This window comes from Vidua chalybeata, chromosome Z (genome assembly GCF_026979565.1).
Source record: "Vidua chalybeata isolate OUT-0048 chromosome Z, bVidCha1 merged haplotype, whole genome shotgun sequence".
NCBI lineage: Eukaryota > Metazoa > Chordata > Aves > Passeriformes > Viduidae > Vidua > Vidua chalybeata.
In genome coordinates this window covers 29,594,443-29,615,492 of record NC_071570.1, presented here as the reverse complement: position 1 = coordinate 29,615,492, position 21,050 = coordinate 29,594,443, and the positions used below count along the sequence as shown (strand labels likewise).

Below are 21,050 nucleotides of genomic sequence, written 5' to 3'. Positions count from 1 at the left end.
GACCCTTGGTTAACTCCGAGTCAGGCAGCACAAGGTGCGGGAGCAGGGGTCGGATGGCCACGAAGGCACAACGGCCAGCGCCTGATGGCGTGAGCCGGCGCCCCAACGCTTTCTAACAGAGAGTGTGCAACCATAAATTACGGAGCTGCGCTGCTAACGAGGAAACTTCTGTCATTCAGGTCTGAATTTGTCAGTGCGACTAACGCTCCCCTGCAGAAGACAAACTAGGACAGGCCCCACACCGGGCAGCAGCGGGAGGAGCCACTCCGCGGCGGCGAGACGGAGCCCCCGCCCGGCGCCACTCCCGCCTCCCTCTGGCCCGCGCCTGCCCCAAGCCCGCGCCAGCGCCCCCCATCCCGCCTCGCCGTGTTCCTGCACAGCCCGCCCCCGCCGCTCCCCATTGGCCGCAGCGCCCGTCCCTCACAGCCTTCCCCCAGCTCGGACCCCAGCCCGGCGCTGTCCGCCCATCCCTCCTCCCGCCCGGCACAGCCAGTGCGGGCGCGTCCGCCGCGCCTGCTTGCTCCTGCTTCTGCTCCCGCTCCCGCCCGATCCCGCTCCCGCCTCCGCCAGGTCTCGGCCCGGGCTCTGCTCCCGCTCCGCCCCCCGTGCCGCTGCAGTGCCTCCCCCGTCTGGCCAGCGGAGCGCGACGCCGGCAGCAGCAGGGGCGCGGCTACCTCCCCTTCCCCCCGCCGCGTGTCTGCCCGGGACGTTCATTCCCTCTTCCCACAGCTCCGCCGCCTCCCCCGGCCGCCCGCTGCCGAGGCCGGGGAGGGGGGCGGGAGGCTGAAGCCGCGGGAGAAGGAGGAAGTGTGCGAGAGGAGGCGGGGAGCGAGGGCGGCGGCAGGCAGGTGAGGCAGGCGGCCATCCCGCTTCCCTTCAGCCCATTGCTCGGGCAGCGCGACCCCGGGTGTGCAGCCGGCGGGGAGCGGGGGTGCCCGTCGCGCCGGGGGAGCGGGCGGGCGAGGAGCGGCGGCGGGTGGGCTGGTCCAGGCCAGGCCGGGCCGCGCTGGGTGGTGGGGGGCGCTGCGGTGTCGCCGCCGGGCGGGGCCGGCGCGACGTGGGGCCGGCCGCGGGGCAGACCTCGGCGGGGGCCGGGAGGAGTCTGGCTTTTCTGGAGCCCTCTCCCCGTGCTCACGAACTCCCTCGTCCTCGGCGAAAGCTGCTAACATTCCTTCTCCTCCTCTCCCCGTTTTCTGCCCTTGTTCTCCGTGAAGAAGAAAACTCGATTGGATTTAACTTGGGGTCGGAAGAAACTCCTGCCTCCTGGATCTAGTTTCGACGCCCCGACAGCTAAGGTAAATATGGAAGGCTTGGGATCAACAGCAACAAAAAAAATAGAAAAATCCTTCCTCTGGGAAGGGGGTGGAGAAAAAAAGCAAGGAGTTCAGGCTTCGTTTTATATCCTGTTTTTGGCCTTTATATTTTGTCTCTGTTTTCCGCCTTGGCCTGCCCTGTTTAGCAGCTCATTGTGTTTCTCCCCGTCTCGCTTGAACGGGTGAACCGAGGCGCTGGTTTCATGGAAGCCGAGAAAGAGTCTGTGAGACCGAAAGTTTTTAATCTTATCGGACACAGAAGTTTCTTTGTTCTGTCCGAGAAAGCACTGAGCTGAAGCTGCTCGACTGCGTAACTGCTTCTTCAGCTCTCCCTTGCAAAACGTTTGGTAACCCTGCGAGTACAATTAACTTACCGGGAAATGAGAAAGTCATGGAGGAGGTAATATTTCTTATTTAATCGAAAGCTCTTGAGGCTTTGTGCTTATGTCTGTGTTGTTTTCTGGAATATCGGTTAGTGGCTGGCTGGACTTCTTCAGGGTTGCTGTTAAGTTTCTTTATAAAAATATGCCCTCCTGGTCATCTGTAAATGTCGCAGTTTTTCCACCTTCGATTGCTGCAGTCACCCGTCTTCTTCCCCTTTACCTTCTCTGTTCTCAAACCAACGGGTTGGACTGCTTGTTTTTCAGCTTGTATAGCAGAGGTCTATCCTGCATTTTGATCCTGGCAAAGTTCATCTTAAGAACCTTCATTTAAAACAAAGAACAAAACCAAAGCAGATAGCTAGTTGTCTGACTTCTTTAAAGTGCATGCAATTGAAGCTGTTACTGCAGCCTTGTTGGCTTTGGTGACCACTTTCCCCTTTCTAATTTTTGAAAGAACTCCTTTTTTTAAGCTGTTGAAGAGGAAATTAAATGTGAAGTTTTAGTGTAAGATTTTGTACCTCTAGTGCTTGTTACACCAACTAACTAGATGCACTGTTTATTTCTCATGCATCAAAGGGACAATTACAGGTTAGTTCTTTCGTGAAGGCAAGGAGTTTCTCATATTGTGAATGTTTAGAACGAGGTAGAAACCATAGCTCTGGAATGTTTGTTCCTATTTGTCAAACTCAGAAGCAACATGTTGGTCAGATAGGATGTGTATGCTTCAGTCTTGCCAATGTGTGACATGTATTGGTATTTGGGATTCTTGGACAAAGTCATTTCTGTGCAAAATTTTTAATACTCCTTCATAGATAGTTCTTCAACATCGTGGAGTAATTTAGTGCTTTAAGAAAAAATAATCCAACTCCTGCTTGATATATTGTAAGGAAAAATGTTAACATATAAATGCCTAAAGTGGGTTCAGTGGCTGATAACAAATAAATTATTTGACTTGCAATTTATAGACTTACCTTTCTAGGCAGCAGTAAGGGTTATTCTTAGGCATCAGAAAGATCTGGACAAAATAAATGGCAATGAACTTTGCTTTCCTTATGTGGCTGATGCTTGGCAGAAAGTCTGAATAGAGTAATCCTTTTACAAAGAGCCATCCCTTTCCAGAGCAGTGTTTCAGTCCCAATAATGACTTGAGATTCTTGAGGGGAGGGTGAGGAGTTGTAGCGTTGCATGACAAATTTAGCTGTAAACCAGTATGTTCATAATCAAGGCAATTTTGTTTCTTTTCAGGCCTTTTGTGTCTCTCATGATGCACTTGATATTTTTCAATGCCGTGCAGAAGAATAGTTCCTTGTAGTGGAGGCACAACTTTTTTTAGTGTTTTGTCACCATGGTAGCTATGGATAAGGCCCTTTTTAATGATGAAAGTGTGATTCAGTCCTGCTTACAGCTCATGGTTATATCATTGAATGCCATTATGTCATTAACATAGTTTGGGAGTAATATGAAGGGATGTGTTCTTTCTTGAGGTCAACGATCGCAACTAAAAATCAGTCTGACATTGATATTCTTATTATGAACAAAATTATTTAATCTTACACATAGTAGTGCATGTGCTTGAAATAGCACTTTATATTATAGTTATGTGTTGATGGCTTGGGGAAACGTTCTTTTGACCTGACTGGTTCTTATTAATGAATTAAATTAAGCTTGAGTAAACATCACTAATTTTAAGAAGGTATGCTTGCAATCAGAGAGCTAGAAGTTGCAGTATATGGCATATTATGGAATGTGATTATCATTAAGATGATAATTATATTAGTAAAATATGAATAGATTTGTCTTATGCATAAGCTGCACATTAGATAATGCTTAGTGTAAACATAAAGCTCTGTAGGGTATCAATTTGCACAGCATGTTCATATAGAGTGGATAAGGGGGCTCTGTGGAGAAAATACTAAGGATAGTTTCTTAGTGTATTACATTGGTGGTCTCAGAAAACAGTGTTATGATTTGTTCTCGGTAGAATTTGTTGAGAGTTTTTAGTCCCAGTCATTAAGAGCTATGCTTGGAAGATCAAAGCTAAGGAAAGCCTTGCACATGTGTAACATACATTATACCTCACGTGTTAGCAGTAGGCCCTAGAAATAGAAGGGGATGGGAGCAAATTTGTCAACTTGGCTTTCCGGTAGGGCTGTAATGAATCACTGTCTGTCTGCTTTGCGTTCTTGTTTTGTTTTTGTCCTTCCTGCTCCTAAGCAAAAAGGAAAATCTTTTTGGGAAAATGTTATGTGAAGATCAAATAGTTGATATGTCATATCTTCAGCAGATTCTCCCTATAGAATAACCTGATCTGCTTAAGAAGTGCCTGACATTTAATCCACATAGAGGAATTAGAAATCTAACCTTTTCCAAATTAGTTACTTGTGGAGTTGTCCGAAGAGTTACTCATACGGACATGAAAATAGTAGACAGTATTCCTATGTGAGCATGCAAATATTCATGGTGACATTTGAAATAGATAGTTAAATGAAGATCATCTGGAAAATGAAGATTTATAAACATTCCTATTTTACCTTGTTGGCTTTTGAGTAAGTGAAATAATGTGTCAAAGGACACTTTTCATATCAGAATGAAAACATTGAAGGTAGTTTGAGTAGTAAATAGTCTGTATTTAACCTTGGTAATGGGACTTTTTTTAGGATTTTTTAATTGTAAAAAGGTTACTTCACTGAAATAGAGCTTTCACATTGAACTAAGAATACAGTGTTTGGATATTGAGTTAAATCTTAAAAATACAAGATTTCAAAATATGGATGCAGATTTAGGAGAGATTTATGTATGTCTCGTCTAATTAAAATGGAAAAAATTGTTATGCTGGAATCAATAGTATTTTTCTTTTCTAGTAATCTCAGGATAATTAGGCTTTTTCTGCTGGCTTGCCTTCAGTGTTGCCAGATGAAAAATCGTTTGCACCTGATAGGCTAATACAATGCTTATTCTTAAAAAACCACTGGCCTATGGAACTGCACAATACATATTCTTTAGGAAGAAATGGAAAGCAATCAGCCCAGTTGTGCCAACTTTTACCAGTTCCCAAGCAGTCAGCTATGGCTTTGGGGTTGGTGACCACCAGGGACCACCAAAGAGACCCCCAGGACAGAAGGACGCATGTGGAAAGGGGAGGGAAAATATGTTAATGATTTTGGGGAAATGGTTATCATATGTATGTTTTTTCCAGGAAATCAGTGAATATGTATGTAAAATACAGTGTATAATCAGGAGATTTTTCTGTACTCAGCATGCATGGTATTTTGGAGGAGATACCCTCTCATGCATCCAGCCACATAAAGAATGCCTGGTTCTTAATGCTGCCCTTGGGGGTAAGGAGTTTTTTATTTTTACCGATTTTTGGTAACAGTTTTGCTGACCAGATGGGACTTAGTCCTGAATTTCAGTGGATCCAAAGGAACATCATCAAAGTCAGGTTTTTTTAAAATTCTTGTTTCTCTGATGCTTGAATTTCAGTACAGGTGTTTGAATTATTACTCTTTGTACTTTCCATAAAGGGGATACAGAAGTGTGATATTTCAACACTAGGCTGCAATTCTGCCTTCAAAAATACACTGCAACTTCACATAATTGAGAAATAAAACTGAACAAACCTCTTCCTTTGGTCTAAATGAAACCAAACTGAAGTGTACTTATATTGGAGAACACCAGCATTGCAGCTGTCCTGCCTAGGGTAAAAAGTTAAAGTTAAAAATCTAAGTTAAAAAGTAGATTAGTTTTTTTCTGTTCCTGGAAGGAATTTGTAGGTGCTTGACACTAAGTGATCACTATGTGTAGGAACAAACAGTGATGATTAAGCAGAGTTTGAGGGCGGTCTAAGCAATCTTGGCTGCTGTGGAAATTCTGGTACTTGTAATAATGTCAGAAGGTAACTGAGCCTTATAAGGTTCAATCTTACTAGATAAGATGGTTTGTATAGGTTGGGGTATAACTGTCTTGCTGTGAGCTTGTAGTGCTCAAGAGCTACTTCTTGTGTCAGTTGTCTGTGGCCAGCTTTAGGAATGAAAAAAGCTCAGAGATGGTTTAAAGTATTAGTAAAAGTTAGAAATACTTGAAGTGAAACATTTATAATTTGGGTGTTAATTTGGAATGGGTGGTATTTTCCTGCAAAGTGGCCAGGGCTTATTCTCCTTGCTGGGGAAAGCTCTAATCCCAATAAATAAATAAATTCAAAATATTTGCAGTTCTGGTATTGCATTAAAGATAGATGCAGAAGGGCGGTCTTGTTTTTCTGAAGTAATGTGCTTTGGGTTTTACTGCTGCCTTTGGAATCTTCTCACCAGTTTTCATCTCTAAGTTGGCATGAGTAGTTCCTGTAGCAACTGTGAAAGGGGTTCCATCTTGGCAGATAGTTATGGAAGAGAAGTTTCATATTATTCCTTTGTCCTCTGCCCCATGATGTGGGGTATGTGATTAGTACATTTGCAGAAATTATTTCTTCAGCATTCTTTGCCCTTCTTGTCCATGGAGTTTTTCAGTACATATCTTCCAAAACTTCCAAGTTTTAAGAAGCAGAAGAGAGGGCATAGGTGCTTTGAGCTATATCAGTGCATCTACAGAAACATCTAAAACTCAGTGCCAGATGATTGAATGTCATTCACAGGTTTGGTCATGTAGAATGACTGTAGATATCATTGTAAGTGTTTGAATGGTGGAAAGTGTTTCCAGGCTTGTCTAGAAGACTTCTGATAGACTGCTAAGGTTTGAGAGCTGCTGCTTATTCCCCATGTGGCTGTTGTCTTCCTGGCGTTACTCTATCAAAGGGAGAAGTAATGATTCAGAAGATCAATCAAATGATCAATTGCCAAATGATCAAATTTATCAATTTGATCAAGTTACTGCAGGTCTTTTGTCTTACAGGTAACCCTGAAGGTAACATGGATTTTTATATTTGAAACTGGGTATCAGAGAATATTTATTATTAGGAATTACAAGTTTTTTATGTCTGTGGAAAGTTGTTGCTTAAAAAGTCTGTATGTGCTTATGCACACTTATGGTGCAGCAAAACAAAAAAAAAACACGTGGCTGCAATATTATTTACAAGACTGAGGCCTGTATTTTCAGTAAAATTAGACTAAAAAGTGTGTCAGCATAGCAATCTAAATCATTTGTGACTTAAATGCTTTGTAAATGCTTGCTTTCCATGCTTATGCTACTGAGTATGATATTTAGATATTTAATTTACTTAGGTTTCACTTTGGTTTCACTTTGAGATGGGTCTCCTTGAAGGAGGATCAGTGAACGTGCAGACGGCAGATAATGTTCACTGGTCTCCTCTTGGTGGTATGTTAGTTTGCTGTGGCATGTTAGTCTGTGGTGGCCTGGAATGTGAGGTTGATAGTTAGCTCCTTTTGGGAGAACATACTCATTTTGGGTTACTTCTGGTCACAAAATCATATGTGGTGCTAACCCTGGAGCTCTGTTGGTTATTTAATTTCTGAACTGCTCTATATTTTTGGGGGATTGGCAATAAAATTTCATTACTGAGGGAGAAAATTCAGAAGTTAATTTCTTCCTGGTTCATACCTATTCAATCTTTATACCATGCCTGCTATGCTGTAGTAAACGTATACAGGATGATTTATTCCAAGTAATTAATGAGTTCTTTAAACCTCTTTGAGGAGTTACAGGCAAAAGGAATCGAGTGTGCAGTGCTAGAAAACAGGGTTTGGAACAAACCTACATTTTTTCTTGTGACTTTTGCCAGGTCACTGTTATTGGTTCACATATGGGTGTTGGGAAACTGTTTAAAAAAAAGTAACAAAAAATAAGGACTATAAGTAAGAAGAGGTGAAAAGGTATGTAAATAAATGTTTAACCATCTTCTCAGAATGTGACAAGGAGAGAGAATCAGTTGGAACTCAAAATTTGTCAATCCATCTGTCTCTGATCCTGATGGATAAGATTGGAAACATTGATATGGGGGAAAAAAATCCTTCAGAGCTTTTCTATTTTACTGTAATATTTTTTATCTCTAGTGCATCTTACTTGTGTTTTTTAGGAGAGTTTTGTTTTCCTGAACATTTTGTGAGGATGTGAGCTTTCTATGGCTATTAGACAATCCTGTTCTTCCAGTATGTTACTATTGATTTAGATGTTAAGACTTTTGGTCTGGTATCAGGTATTTCATCTATCTAAATGAAAATGTAAGTAATACAAGTACTAGAAAAGCAAGATATACTTAAAATTGAATTTAATAGACTTGGCACTAATTTACTCTTTCATTTTTATTTATCTGAGTGTGTTCATCAATTTTTCAGGGAGCATTTCTTTTGTTTTGCTTTACTGAAACAAAGCAGAAGAAATGCTGAGGATCCTGGCATTATTCTGTGGTTTTGCAATGCTGTTCTTATGAGAAAAAGACAGTAAAGCAGGCAAACATTTCTGTGGGATATTTCTGTGGGAAGTTGTGGGATCTGTTGGAGATGTGTTGTCAACATTTCAAATATCCTGTAGTCTTTCATGATGTCAGTTACTGAATTGGTTTTGCAGCAGCAGGTGGTGATGTGTCAAGGGAAATATTATGGCCTTGTCAATGGAGCAGGTTAGAAGAAAGTGTAACAGAGTGGGAGAGAAACATATTGTTAATATTTTTCTCTTCTCTTTCTTACTTTGCTTTTCCCGTTACATAAACTAATCAATGAAAAACCAACAAATTGTTCCTTAACCTTTTAAAAAAATCTCTCTTGTCTGTGAAGAGTCCCTGCTTACTTCCACTGAATTTAAATATATGTTTGCTTAGTTTAGATTTGTAGCTCACACGTCCTTCCACAGGTGTTGAATTTCTAGATTTTAAATTTCAGCTTCAGAGCATGAAATATCTGCAGAGGAATAACTTTCCCTCAAAATCAGAATGTTACTAATTTCCTCCAGTTTTGTATTAACATGGTTTTAATCTTTGAGAAGTCTGAAGTACGCATTGGATGGTTCAAATTAATTGAAGTCACAGCTATGAAATTCTCTGGAATTCCTGCATTGTGTTCTTCAGTCACTTTTTCTTGTTCTGAGAAAAGAGGGTGACATGTTAATAGCAAATCAGCATGGCAGTGTCCCTTTTTACTTTGGTAGTGTCAAAGTAGTATTGTACCTTTATTTTTTTCTCATGCTGGAGAGCACAGGGTATCAGAAGTTAAGTAACACTTTAAGTTGGGAATTATTAAATCAACTTCAAATTCAGCATTTTGATGAGAAAGAAGATTCTTTTAGTGCATCTTAAATCTCCTGTGAGGAGAAAAGCTTGTTTTTGGCTTCCGATAGTGAATTGTTATCCCTATTGAAAACAACACTTTTAAGAGAAAGTGTAATTAAATATAATTGTCTAAATTCTAAGTTATTCATAGAAGTTTTATTGTAAGCAGTGCACTCTTGTTATTCCCTATCTAAAGAGGCAAAAATACTTTATATGCTATTCAAAAATAGCCTTCTGTTTTTTTTTTTTTTTTGTATCAGTTGCTTATGTGATCTGCAAAATATCTGAGAGTAAAATAAAAATAACATAACAGCTCTCTTTAATCATCATCTATTCACTTAGAGGAACAGAACACTAAGTAAAGCAAAAAAATTAGTACAAAAATACTAACTCAAATTTTTCATCACTTTGTTGGCAGTGAAAAGAGATTATAAATTGGCAAAAATCAAACATGCATTGTGAGAGAAAAGCTGAGTAAATAGAGGACAAGAATAACAGTGCTTACCCACATGGAAGACGTGAAAAATGTTGTAGTTAGAAAGAACCCCAGCCAATGCAGAGAGGTGTAATTCTTCTGCATCACTGTTACAAACAGCAAACTGGCATGTATTGGGATCCATGTAAGTAAAATTAAAGTAAAGAAAAACCATAGACAGAGGTAAGTAGCTTCAGGGGTTCCTTTATATGTTCAGGACAGTAATTCTTAAAACTGTTGAGAATTATATTGAGATAATATGTAGCATAATTATTGTAGAAACTAGAGGGACGAGATGCTTAGAGTCTGGAAAATACAACTTATTTCTGTTTCAGTTTTTGAACCTTTGCTTTTTTTTAAAACTAGTGGCTACTTCTTATTCTAGCCACTCCTTATTGTAATGAAAAAGGCATATTAAAGTGAAACTGTATTTAAAGCTGCATTATGAATAAAGGCTTCTGCTTTTAGTACAGCATTTTATAGTAAACATGTAAGAACAAAAACCAAACTGGCTTGTTGAAGTGGATAATACTTAGAAGACAGACAGAAGTGTTCTTTAAAGGAAGAGAAATTATAAAGTAAAATGGAAGTCCAGTTCTATATACTATTTCTCTTCAAGTAGTAACTTGTACTAGTGCACTGTATAGTCTTTTAAATGTTGGGGTGCATGTTTATTTGTAGTTTTTGGTATGACATATTTTTTTGATATCTGCCAAATTCAAAATAGGAAATGAATATATATACCCCCACGTACTTCCTTTGAACTCTGATCTATGAATGTGTTTCCATTTATCTTCCTGTTACCATAAATAGAATTATGTAACCTGTCTGGATTTGTTTTTTTTTGAGCAGTTACTAGCTAGAGGGTTTTGAGTGTGGTTCTTCCTTCCCCCTCCTGTGTACCCAACACTGCTTACTTTGTATTTCAAGTGTTCTGCACCTGCTGTGTTATTCTGATCTCTGTTGTTTGATCCTTCCTAGCTTTTAGGTAGGAATTCTGGGAATTGCATTTTTGAGGGAGAGGGCATGTAAGACAGGGCATTGGGGACTGGATTTTTTTGTGTAGACCATACAATTTAGTAAGCATTTAAATAATCAGTAACCTTCTGATAAGAAATAGTATATTTTAAATTTTTTTCCCCTTTTTTGTTTCTGTACTGACATGTTTTATGTTGCAGATCACCTGAATTTATCTGCAGGCAATTATGTGCAGAGTCTGATTAATAGATGAGAACTTTTCTTTTATATTTAAATACTGCATATTTACAGCAGTGCAGCTTGCTTGTCAAAAACCTTTCGTGTCTGCTGCAGATGGCTGCAGAGTCTTGAGGAGTGGCTTCCTGGCTGCATTGTACATGAAGTGCCAAACGCTGAGAGCGGTTTTGTTCTGGAATGCCAAAATACATTAAATCCATTCAGGAAACAGCATATGTCAAACGAATAAAAATACCATAGTCACGTGAAACTGACTGACTGAAAGAATGTGGTAATTATGTTTTTCAAACATATTTTATTTCCTGAGTTAAGAGCATAAAGAGAGCTTTTCGTATTGAGGATGGTATTAACTACCAATTGCTGACTTACACTGTTAGCATTTTCACTACTGTTTGTTTTCCCCATCCCCTATTTTTTCTTTCTTTTACATATGCCATAGCTAGAAGTTGAAAGCAGGAGTCTATCAATACGAGTGAAGGAAGAGGAAAACCATAATTATATTTTCCTCCTTGGATATCTAGGCCTGTGCACAGTATGCAGGTTTTTGGTGGGTGAATTTTTTTTTTTTTTTTTTTTTTTTTTGGTTTGGTGGAGGTTTTGGTTTTATTTGTAGGGTTTGTTTGTTTTAAGGCTAGTAGTGTATGTGGTCTTTACAACACCGAGAGAAGTATGTAGTTACTTAATAATGCGGGAAGAAAGCCATGGTTGATAAAAATAACCAGTGAAGGATTTTGCTTCTGCTCAATATCTTAATTCCAACAAGTTCTCAAGACAAGGAGTAAGAACATTTACTAGCTCCAAATATTGCAGGGTTTTGTTATTATAAAGACACAAGCCCAAGGCCAAGCGTTTTGTTGCTTGTTATTCCATGTTGGCAAAGTAGGTGGGAATTCACTTTAATTTCTTCTAGTTAGAAGGCAAAGGTATTAAAAAGTGCATTGACAGAAAAATACATGTATATCTAAAAGCTGTAATTTCATCTGATTAGTTTCTAACTAGTATATTGCATAATTTTTACTGATCTGAAATAATTTAACAGCCTCTTTAAGACAGAGGAATGAAGTATGTATATTTTAAAAGCAATTTTGCTTGTTCTTTCTGAATGTAATTTTTCTCTTGTTTTTTTCTTGTTGTTCAATCCCTGTGATTAGAAATGGAGTTAAAAATTAACTTCAGTAAATTAACTTGCATAACATCCTAATTGCTGTTCAGTCTTGTGTAAGAAATGAGAGGTCCTTGAAAGAGAAGAGAGGGCAAATATTTTACTTCCATAGCTGTGGAAAGCACGGATTTGTTTAAAACAAGCATTTACTAATAAAGTAGCTTCATGTGAAGCAGAGTCTGTAGCAGAGGCCGTAACTGCTGTAGTTTTTTGGGGTGATTGTAAGAGATCTGTTGTAAAGCAGGGTTGGAAGCATGATACATTCATGTCTCTCGAGTTGAAAAGGTGGTGCTGCTATGTTTGTTTTCTGGTTTAAATTCCAGTCCCTGAGATTTTTAGCTGTCCAATGATAATGGTACCACCATTTAAAGATTTGCTCATCTGCTGAGAGATGAGACAAATCCTGGAGTTGCCTGTTTGTATCTTGGTCCAAGCCAGCTGGGTTATTGATTGCTTATGTATCTATTCTGGCAGTCCAGCTGCCTTCCCTGATTGTGATGTGTGTTAGTTTGATTGGTCTCAGCCTTCTTTGGGATAAGTATGAGAAAATCTACAGACATATGTTCAGGTACACATGAGCTTTCCTCCTCCTCAGCCTTTGTTCTTCTTTGAAGTTTGGTGTTTATCTTCATTCTAGTTATCAAATTTTGTGTTTCATGAAGGAGTAGTGGTCCTGTTAGCCACAGAGAGGCCTCACCTGTTCAAGCACAGTTAATTCCAGTGTTTCTGCTTGTCTCCCAGCTATCAGTGGCTACAGGAGTGGTCTGTAGCTATTGAATTGTAGGAAGTATCAGAAGTAGTAACTCAGAGAAATGTTTTCCCAGGTCTATGTTTTCCTTTTGTTCTTTAGTGTATCTGAAATGTACTTCAGGTGTACAGGCAATTGTCTATGGGTGTTCCTCTCCTCCCTGCACCTTAGACCTATGTGTTCATTCTCTTGAGTCTGGCCTGGTTCACTGACATTTTCCGTGTGAAATACTAAGTTGAATCTTACTTGCACTTTAGCCCATGTCATCATGAGTAGCAGGGATTGATTTTCAAACAGACTTGGAAATTAGTTCACAGACCTGTCTTCAAGTTGGACTTGCTGCTGTCATAGTGTTAATGCAGTTGTCCAGAAAGCATAAGCTTGAAATAAAATTTGGGTTTTGCCTTTTGGAACATGTAAACCTTGCAGATTGCAGTGCACTTGCAAGAGTTATAATGTATTGTCTTTTCTCACTCTATAACCAACTGCAGCCGTCATCAAAGTACCTGTCATTTCTGGTTTTAATAGACAAATAATGCTATGGAATCTACAGGGTTTTTTTTTTCCCTCCTTGGCATTTATTCCAATTTTTTTTCCAAGATTTTCCTGTGCTGTTGGTTGTAAATACCTATTTTATACCTCTCCATTAAACAGTTGAGTTATTTTATCTTTGGTTGTTTTTGTTTCTTTTTGAGGTACTTTGTAACTTAATTTTACCCTGTAATTTAATTTACATGGCTTTATAACTGTTGTAACTTTTAAAAGCATATTGACTGTTACACTTTTGTTTCATTGTTTCTTGTGGTTTCTTCCTGAAGATGTACATTCTCCTTAAGCTCTCTAAGACTTTGGTAATGTTTATTTGAGGGCAAAACAGCAGACAGCATCATGGAAGAATTCTTTTTAATGAAAAAAAAGCTGTTTCTATTCCTTCTTATCAAGATATACTGTTAAGTCTGTTTTTGAGGTGCATGGTGTGGGTGGCTCTAGGTTAATCAGTTGGTATGAGGGGCTGTAGAAGAGGAATTTAGATGAGAAATTTGGGTGCAGTGTAGAGACAGGTTTTGTTCATAGCAATTACTAGCCTTGCTTTATATCCAAGCATCTGAAGTCTATTAGGAAATGTCATATTTTGTGGACTTGATTTAGGACAAATCACCTTTACTGTCAATACTGGAAATAGGTTGCATTCTCCTCTAAGTTATGGGCATCATGGGCTATAAAGTGGCAGCTTTCTGATACTCTAGGAATTTGGCATTTTTTGTACCTTCACTACATTTTAAAAACAGTAGGACATGTGAAAGAAAGATACATCTAAATTAGTGGTGCTGTTGTGTATATATAAATATCAATTTTTATAAATCTATTCAGTGTATCTATTTATGGTTTGAGTTGCAGGTTGATATTAATTGAAGATTTTTCTAAATGTTTTTTTAACCTTAATATTAGGCCAAAGTAAACAACTGAGACTTTCCCTTAATAGTGCTTCTTTGCAAAACACCTCCTTGTATTGATCACTTTAAAATCTATAAATGGTTTTTGCTTTGGTTAAAAGAAAGAAAGTGTATGTAAATTTTGAACCTACCATGTTGGGGAGGATGATCTGTATACTTTTGTGTGCTTTATCCTCATTCCCTCAAGTCTCTTTTAATTTAAAGTGTTGCTTTGTAGGCAAGTAATTGAGTTTTCATTGCAAAAACATGCGCAGCACTTGCTGAGCCACAGTGTCTTGAAGTTCAGACCACATCCTGTGAATATTTCTTTCAGTTTTGTAGAGTAAAAAAAGTACTGGTACAGTCAGTGTCTGGACCAAACTGTTCACTGGATTCACTGAGTATCCTTGTTTATTCTTGGTTGCCTGTAGATATTTATCATGGTTAATTTTTTTTTTAATTCTTCCCTCCTGCCCCCTCCACTAAAACTATGAATCCAAGGCGGACTAAAATATAAATGTGACACACATTAATGAATTTTGCCATCAACATGTGCTATTGTGAGCATTAAAATATGCTTGCATATATTTTTTGATACATTTATTTGTGCTAAAAAAATACCAGTAATAATGAAGTTATCACCTTTACTTTAAAGGAGTTTTAATTTATAAAGCCTCTGGCTAAATGTCTAACATTCTGCTGCATCTGCTTTGCACACTTCCTCCTTGCTTCCAATGTGGTTCTTTGCATCAGAAGGAAGACAAGGTATTGAAAGTGAAGACAAGGTATTGAAAGTGAAGACAAGGTATTGAAGGTGGAGATATGGTACTGAAGGTCAGTGAGTTGTTGAGCAAACTGATCTAAATGAAAAAAAATTCTCCTCAACGTCTTGCAGGTTTAGGCTTTTTGGATCAGTTACTGATTGGACTTACATTGTGATTATGAAACCCTTGCTTTAATAAAAGGCAGGTGTGAGGGAGAAGCAGCAGGCTGTAGTTTGAATTTTGCATGATGGAGATTGACTTGTCTTTTGAGTTCCAGTTGCTGAATTGGAATAGTCTTCCACTTACACACAATAAATGTAAATGTTGCTATTCATCATCAGTGATTTGATCCTTGATAATATGTACATAAAAGTCAAAAGTGCAGTTAAAAACTGGGATATTTACCCAGTTACATCTTCTTTTCAGCAGATTTATAGTCTACCACCTCCCATCTCTCCTACTTTTTCTTGCCATAGGCAGATTGACTTCTAGACTTGAGACGGTAGGCTGGGATTTTCATGTTTCTTTGTAAAATGGTTTTTAATTGCTGCAGGAGTGCAGCCATGGAAAAGAAGAAGAAACTAACCATGGAAAAGGAGAAGAAACAGTGAAGACCTTTTCTTCTGAAAGCTACGTTTCAGAACACTTGCTTTTGAGACTTATATATCTAGCCTCTTTAGTTCGTTGAGGTTTCTGGTTTCATTGTGTTTTTCATTATCTAGAGGAATCTCTTGATCGAAATGTGTAGGTCAACAGTATTTGAATGTGGCATGCTATTCCTTCAGATTAGACCTTAAGCCTAGTGTGAGTGGAGAACAGACAGGTGATGGGCATTTGGTATGATTAGTAAACAAGTTCATATGTTATGTATTACGACAAAATGACGGACTTAGGTCTGTCACCTAGAATGTGCCATGCCTTTATGGTGTTTTACTTTTTCAGTTTCAGATGGGCAGGATAGAGTCACCTTTATTCATGGAGGGATTGAAAGTGCGAGATAATTTAGGGGCAGAGGATGGAAGAAGAGAGGACATTTAGCTTCATCATTCTCAAATCTTCTAGGAAGATTGCTAGCTGGGTGTGGAGGTGCTTTGGGTCTGTACTGAGAAGCCATGTATAGTGGCCTCTCTTGACTGTACTGCAGTTATGAAATGCAGGTGACTTCTGATCTTTCCCTCCTGTTTCAGAAGGGCCAAGCCCCTATATGAGAGAGGAGGTGGCACTCATGGGCATGAAGTGAACAGAAAGAGCTGGTATTTGTGCTGTTACCTACTTTTTAAGACTCTGATACTGTGCTTATGTCTGCTTCTCAGGAGAGACTACAGTGCAGTGATATATTAAGGCACTAGTGAGTTTAAAATGTATTTCTTGTTATCTGAGTTTAAATTGCTCCCTGCAATGCATTTCTTAGAGTCATCGCATGAAAAACGTTTAAATTGAGTTGTGAGGACTTTTTCCTTCTCCAGGCACACCAGTGTTAGTAGCAATTACTTCTGATAGCTTAGCTGTACACTGCCTGCTTGCTGGAATCCTAAGGTGTCAAATGGATAGTTCTCAGCACATCCTTAAGCAGTTAAGCTATTTCTTATGACAGCAGTTGTCTATTTGTATGTCCTGCTCTTTTTTTCTGTAGAATAACACCTTACCTTCTGGTTGATTGATAAGTATTTGATGTAGCATTTCAGGGGAAATAGTGTTTGCTGTTAAGATAATTTATTTTCCTGGAGTTCGAAGGCAGAAAAAAAGTTCAGAATATATTAAGTCCCAAATTTTCTTGAACATTATAATTGGGAAGATAACTTATGTATTAGGCTTTTTCTTTCAAATGATGCAGTACAAGGATTAAGTGGTGCAGGATTTGGAGATACTGAATTCTTCCTGAAGATTGTTTCTGAATGATGAACTTCTGCATACTTGAGAATAACTAGAATAATGGTATTAATCTCTCTGGGACTGGAATTTTTGTTCCAGTGATGCAAAGGTTGGTTGTTTCATTTCCTTCACTCACCCCCAGATTAAAAATATACTAGGATTTTTTTCTTAAATGCATTCATAGTCTAGTTAGTTATTAAGATACTGAAGTATCTGTTGACCTTGCAAATGAGCATGGGAAAAGTTGCACTTTTTTTGTTTCCTTCATTTGTTATTTGATTTTTGAGAGTCTATCTGTAATAAGAATCTAGAGTGTGGTAAATTGAAATTGAACCTGAGGGCAGGTATATTTTTTTTGGTACAGTTTCATGTTTGCATTAATCCCTTCCCCTCTAAGTGAATGTGTGACTGAAATAGTATCAACTGCATTCACTTTTACTGTTTTTAGAATTATCTTTTTCCTGCATTTTTCTCCACTTAAAACACAAAATTTTTTTTTTCTTTTTTTTTTTGATGCTACAGTTTTGGGCTTTGGGGGAAGAGTCAGATTTTGAGAGACTGGTGTATAGTTTCAGTGCATCTGGCATATGTTAAAATGCTGGGCAGGAAAGGTCTGTGAAAGATAGCTATGTATTTTTACATTTGTTCTGCTGTGTAGTTGGAAGGCAAGTTGACACTGCTTTTTGGGTGTATGTGCCTGTATTTATATCTCTGTATCTTGAAATAAGCAGGGGGTGCAGGGGGACAATATTTAAAGATCCATAAAAATTACTCATTCTCTCTCTGCTGTGGTGATCTCTTTTCTGAGATCTAAGCTGAGCCTAGTAAGGGTATTATGTACTGCTGGAGTGGATTTCTTCCTATCCTTTCCTTGAGTCATTGATCTAGAGGAGTCCTTAGGATCCAATGAAGAATTTAAGTCTTAAGGTTGTGTACAAATCAGTCAGCTACTCAACGTAAAATAAAAAAAGCTCACAAAGTATCTGCTAGTTGATGCCCTCTCCTGCCCATCACCTAGCTTCTAATAACTAGACTATCTTTTAACACTTTTAATGGTAGTAGTCAAGTGTGTTTAAGCACTTATTACTGGATTTTTAAAAGTAGAATAAATACGAATCAAAGCAACTTCTTGTAATATAGGCTAACTAATTTTTGTTACCTGTAATTATATGCATCCTCTGTTTGTCCAACTTAATGGAAAAAAAATACTAAGTATTTACTTCCTTTCAGAAAGCAGTTGAGGAAACCTTTTTTTTCAGTTCATGACTAGCTGCATTAATGTAATTGCTGAAGTATTGATTTTGTGTGTGCACTGCTAGTAATTATGCCCATATATTCCTAAGTTCCTATTTTTCTTATTTGGCACTTTAGATTCAGCTAAACTATGCTTTAAAAAAAAAATCTAAATAGCATTTTAAAATTTATCATGGTAGATGAATAAAATGGAGGGGAAGAATCCTGTGGTACTAAATGATTTTTTTTCTTGTTCATTGTGAAATCAAAATGTTACATTTTATGCATAGATCTACTGATTCAGTAGAACTGACTTAATAAATATCTCATCTAATCTTTTTTACAATATTAAAACTTGATTAATAGAATATTTCTAAATTAATTTTGCTGCTTTAAGCTATCTTTTCCATTACTCACTGCTATCATTAGTTGCTCTTATATTGCTAAGATAGTGGTGTGATGATGCTTCTTGGCTCTGGGTGAAAATGAAAGTAGCATCCATTGCGGTGTTCCATCTGACACTTTTTTCCAGTAAGTGTAGCCAAAGTGATAGATACCCTTGGTTTATAATGTAATATTACCAGTCAATTTAGCATAGGCTCTCAGATACATTCTTGCAAACTCTGAAGTACTTGATAGCAGTAGTAACCACATCTAAATTTTCACAGGACTTCAACAAAATTTCATGTAGATAAGCAAACCCTGATTATTCATGTCATATATTGAAAAAAATGGAGTAACAGTAACAGCGGATTAGATACAGTAAAATGGAAAAAAATTGTTCTGTGTCTCAAGTAATACTTTTTAAATGCAGCATGGTTTTCACAAGTGTGATAGTAGAGTAAAATCCAAGTTGATTCTTTTCCTAATTGTATTTGCAGCCACAAAAGCTCCAACATATTGTCTGCAAGGGATGATTTAGGTATTCAGCAGAACAAATTTGTCTACTTCTGAAAAGTTCTGGCTGTTCATAATTGTTCTGAAATGGGTTTTTAACTCAAATGTAGTATGGGTCCTTCTTCCTGGAGTGACCTGTCCATCAGGGATTTGAGTTGGATTGCCTTGTTGATACTAATTAAGTAGTGTGTTTTAATTAAAAATTACAAGTCTCTGATAATGAAAAACTAGAAGTAGACCATAGCCTTAGTTCTACTTTCTAAGTTACCCTATTGTGGGGAATATGGCATTAGGAGAAGTGTCAAAGGTCTCTCTTCTAATGATGTGTAAAATTCTTATGTTTTTACTCTTCCTCAGCTATTAACTTTTGGAGTCTACATCACCACAGAGCTCTTGTATCATGGATGCCAGGTAGTCACAAGCTTGAATAGGTAATCTGGAAGAGACAGCATATTCAACAGTCCATTCTTCATCTGTAAAAATACCACTTACATTTCAAATTGAACTGAATCTTCTTTGGAAGATCACAAGACAAGAGAGAGGGAAGTTAGCTCTCCTTAGTTAAGAGCTAAAAAAGCTGTTCCAGGCTTTACATCATAGACCATCAATTCCTAAACAGGGTGTGTATGAAGGGAGTTGCTGGCTAGATATAAACTTGATTTAAGGTGATACTTATGTTAGTATTTTCAACCATGCAAGAATTTTGGTTATAGGTGGGAAAGCAGTAGGAAAATTTTCTAAGGAAAATTCAGAGCCACTGCTTTAAGGGGCAGCAGCCCAATTTTTTCTATTCCTGAGAAAGCCAGGAAAGTAGCAGTGCAGTCATCAACTGTGGCATCCTTCAGAGTTTCTAGCTGGGGTGTCCATGGCACCCTGGGGAGCTGGTAAAACAAATATTTTGGAAAAGGTAGCTAAGATCTATTAAACAACTGTATTACTATGGATGCTTCATGGTTTGTTAAATCTCACAGTGTTCTGCCAGCGGCAGAAACACTTATTTTCTTGGCAATTGCTGCTGTTTGTTGTAGAAACTTTAGGAATTACAAAACTCCAGGAATCGTGAAACTCAGTTTTGTGGCTGTGTATTAAGAACTAATCAGGATCTGATCTCCTGAATAATAGCTTCTTTCAGGAGAGATTCCATTTATCAACACAGAAACCTATATTTAATAGACCATTTTCTTTTGGGTGAGATGTGTTAGCTGTTTTAAAACCAGATGAGAAACCATTCTTCTGTATTTTGGCACTGTATTTGAACTGTCTTCAACAAATGTCACCAAGATGAGGCCATGGGTGTGTTTCACAGGCATCTCAGATTTACTGCATTATTCTGGCCTACTAGCCAGGACCACATATTAAAACTTTGTTTTCTCAACATACAGAGTATACGGCAATATTCCACAAAAGCTCACCAGGCAGAGTAAGCTTCTGAGAAATAGATCCAGCTACTTGTAAGCAACTGTCTCCACTCTTGTCAATAGCTGTGGCTGCAGACCTTCAGTAAAATATGATGTTAAGCTAAATCAAAGGCACCTGGCAGGTCCAGTTAAATAATTGAAGCTTTTTTTAAATGCTCATTTGTTGCAGTGAGTTTTATTTCCCCATGAGGGTTGTGGGAGCATTTGTGTCTGTGTGGGTGGTGTAGATTCTCTTTCAGAGAACATGCTTGAGATTCATCAGAACTTTAAAGAGGAAGTCATTCAGTCCAGGTCCTGCACATAACTGCTTGTTGGTTTTGGTTACATTTTGTTAATCTGATAATTGACTCCATTCATAGAAATAACAGAGAGCTGTTCTGAACTCTAGCTTGCAAGTGTATGTTTCAGTTTTGGCTGCCATAGAAGGAGGAGATTGTAATCAGTTCTACCTTTTCTGTGTTTTGACACACTGCTTTTTCTGGTTGCATTATGTTCAGATTTGACAAAGAAAAAAAATTAATGTTGATAGAATGGTGGTTGTTCTGGTAAGCTACATATTATTGTTTCTGTGTTGTCTGTGTTTGATTCTGGTGTAGAACAAAGTAAATGTGTGGATTTGAAACTGTTGTAGTTTTGTGCAAGGCCGCTTACACCCATCATTTTGAAAACAGTTCTTAATTATCTTTCACAGATCCATGTGGATGGTTTAATAAACTGTTCGATGTCCTCGTGAATCTATGGTCCCAGCTGAGAAGTTGATTCAGGCTCCTATGGTGTAAGTTGGCAGTGGTGGAGTGATTTGGGTAGGTGACTGTCTACATATATTAAAGGAGATAAGGGAAATAAATGTTTTGGTACACTTTTTGTTTCAGTTACACTCTTAAGTGTGCTATTAATATCTTCTCCCACTCACATGTAAGA

General features: G+C 38.3%; 1 protein-coding gene across 7 annotated transcripts in view; it reads left to right on the top strand.

The window, feature by feature from the left end:
* The first annotated feature begins 1,173 nt into the window (after positions 1-1,173).
* Positions 1,174-21,050, top strand: part of ERBIN (erbb2 interacting protein) — a 115,319-nt gene continuing 95,442 nt past the window's right edge. For 6 of the 7 annotated variants that reach the window (XM_053931337.1, XM_053931335.1, XM_053931336.1 and 3 more), the window contains exons 1-2: positions 1,222-1,295; positions 20,821-20,932. The gene's annotated coding sequence lies outside the window, so the exon portion shown is untranslated. Of the gene's footprint in view, positions 1,296-20,820; positions 20,933-21,050 lie in introns of all 7 variants that reach the window. The other variant, XM_053931338.1, reaches the window with a different exon arrangement.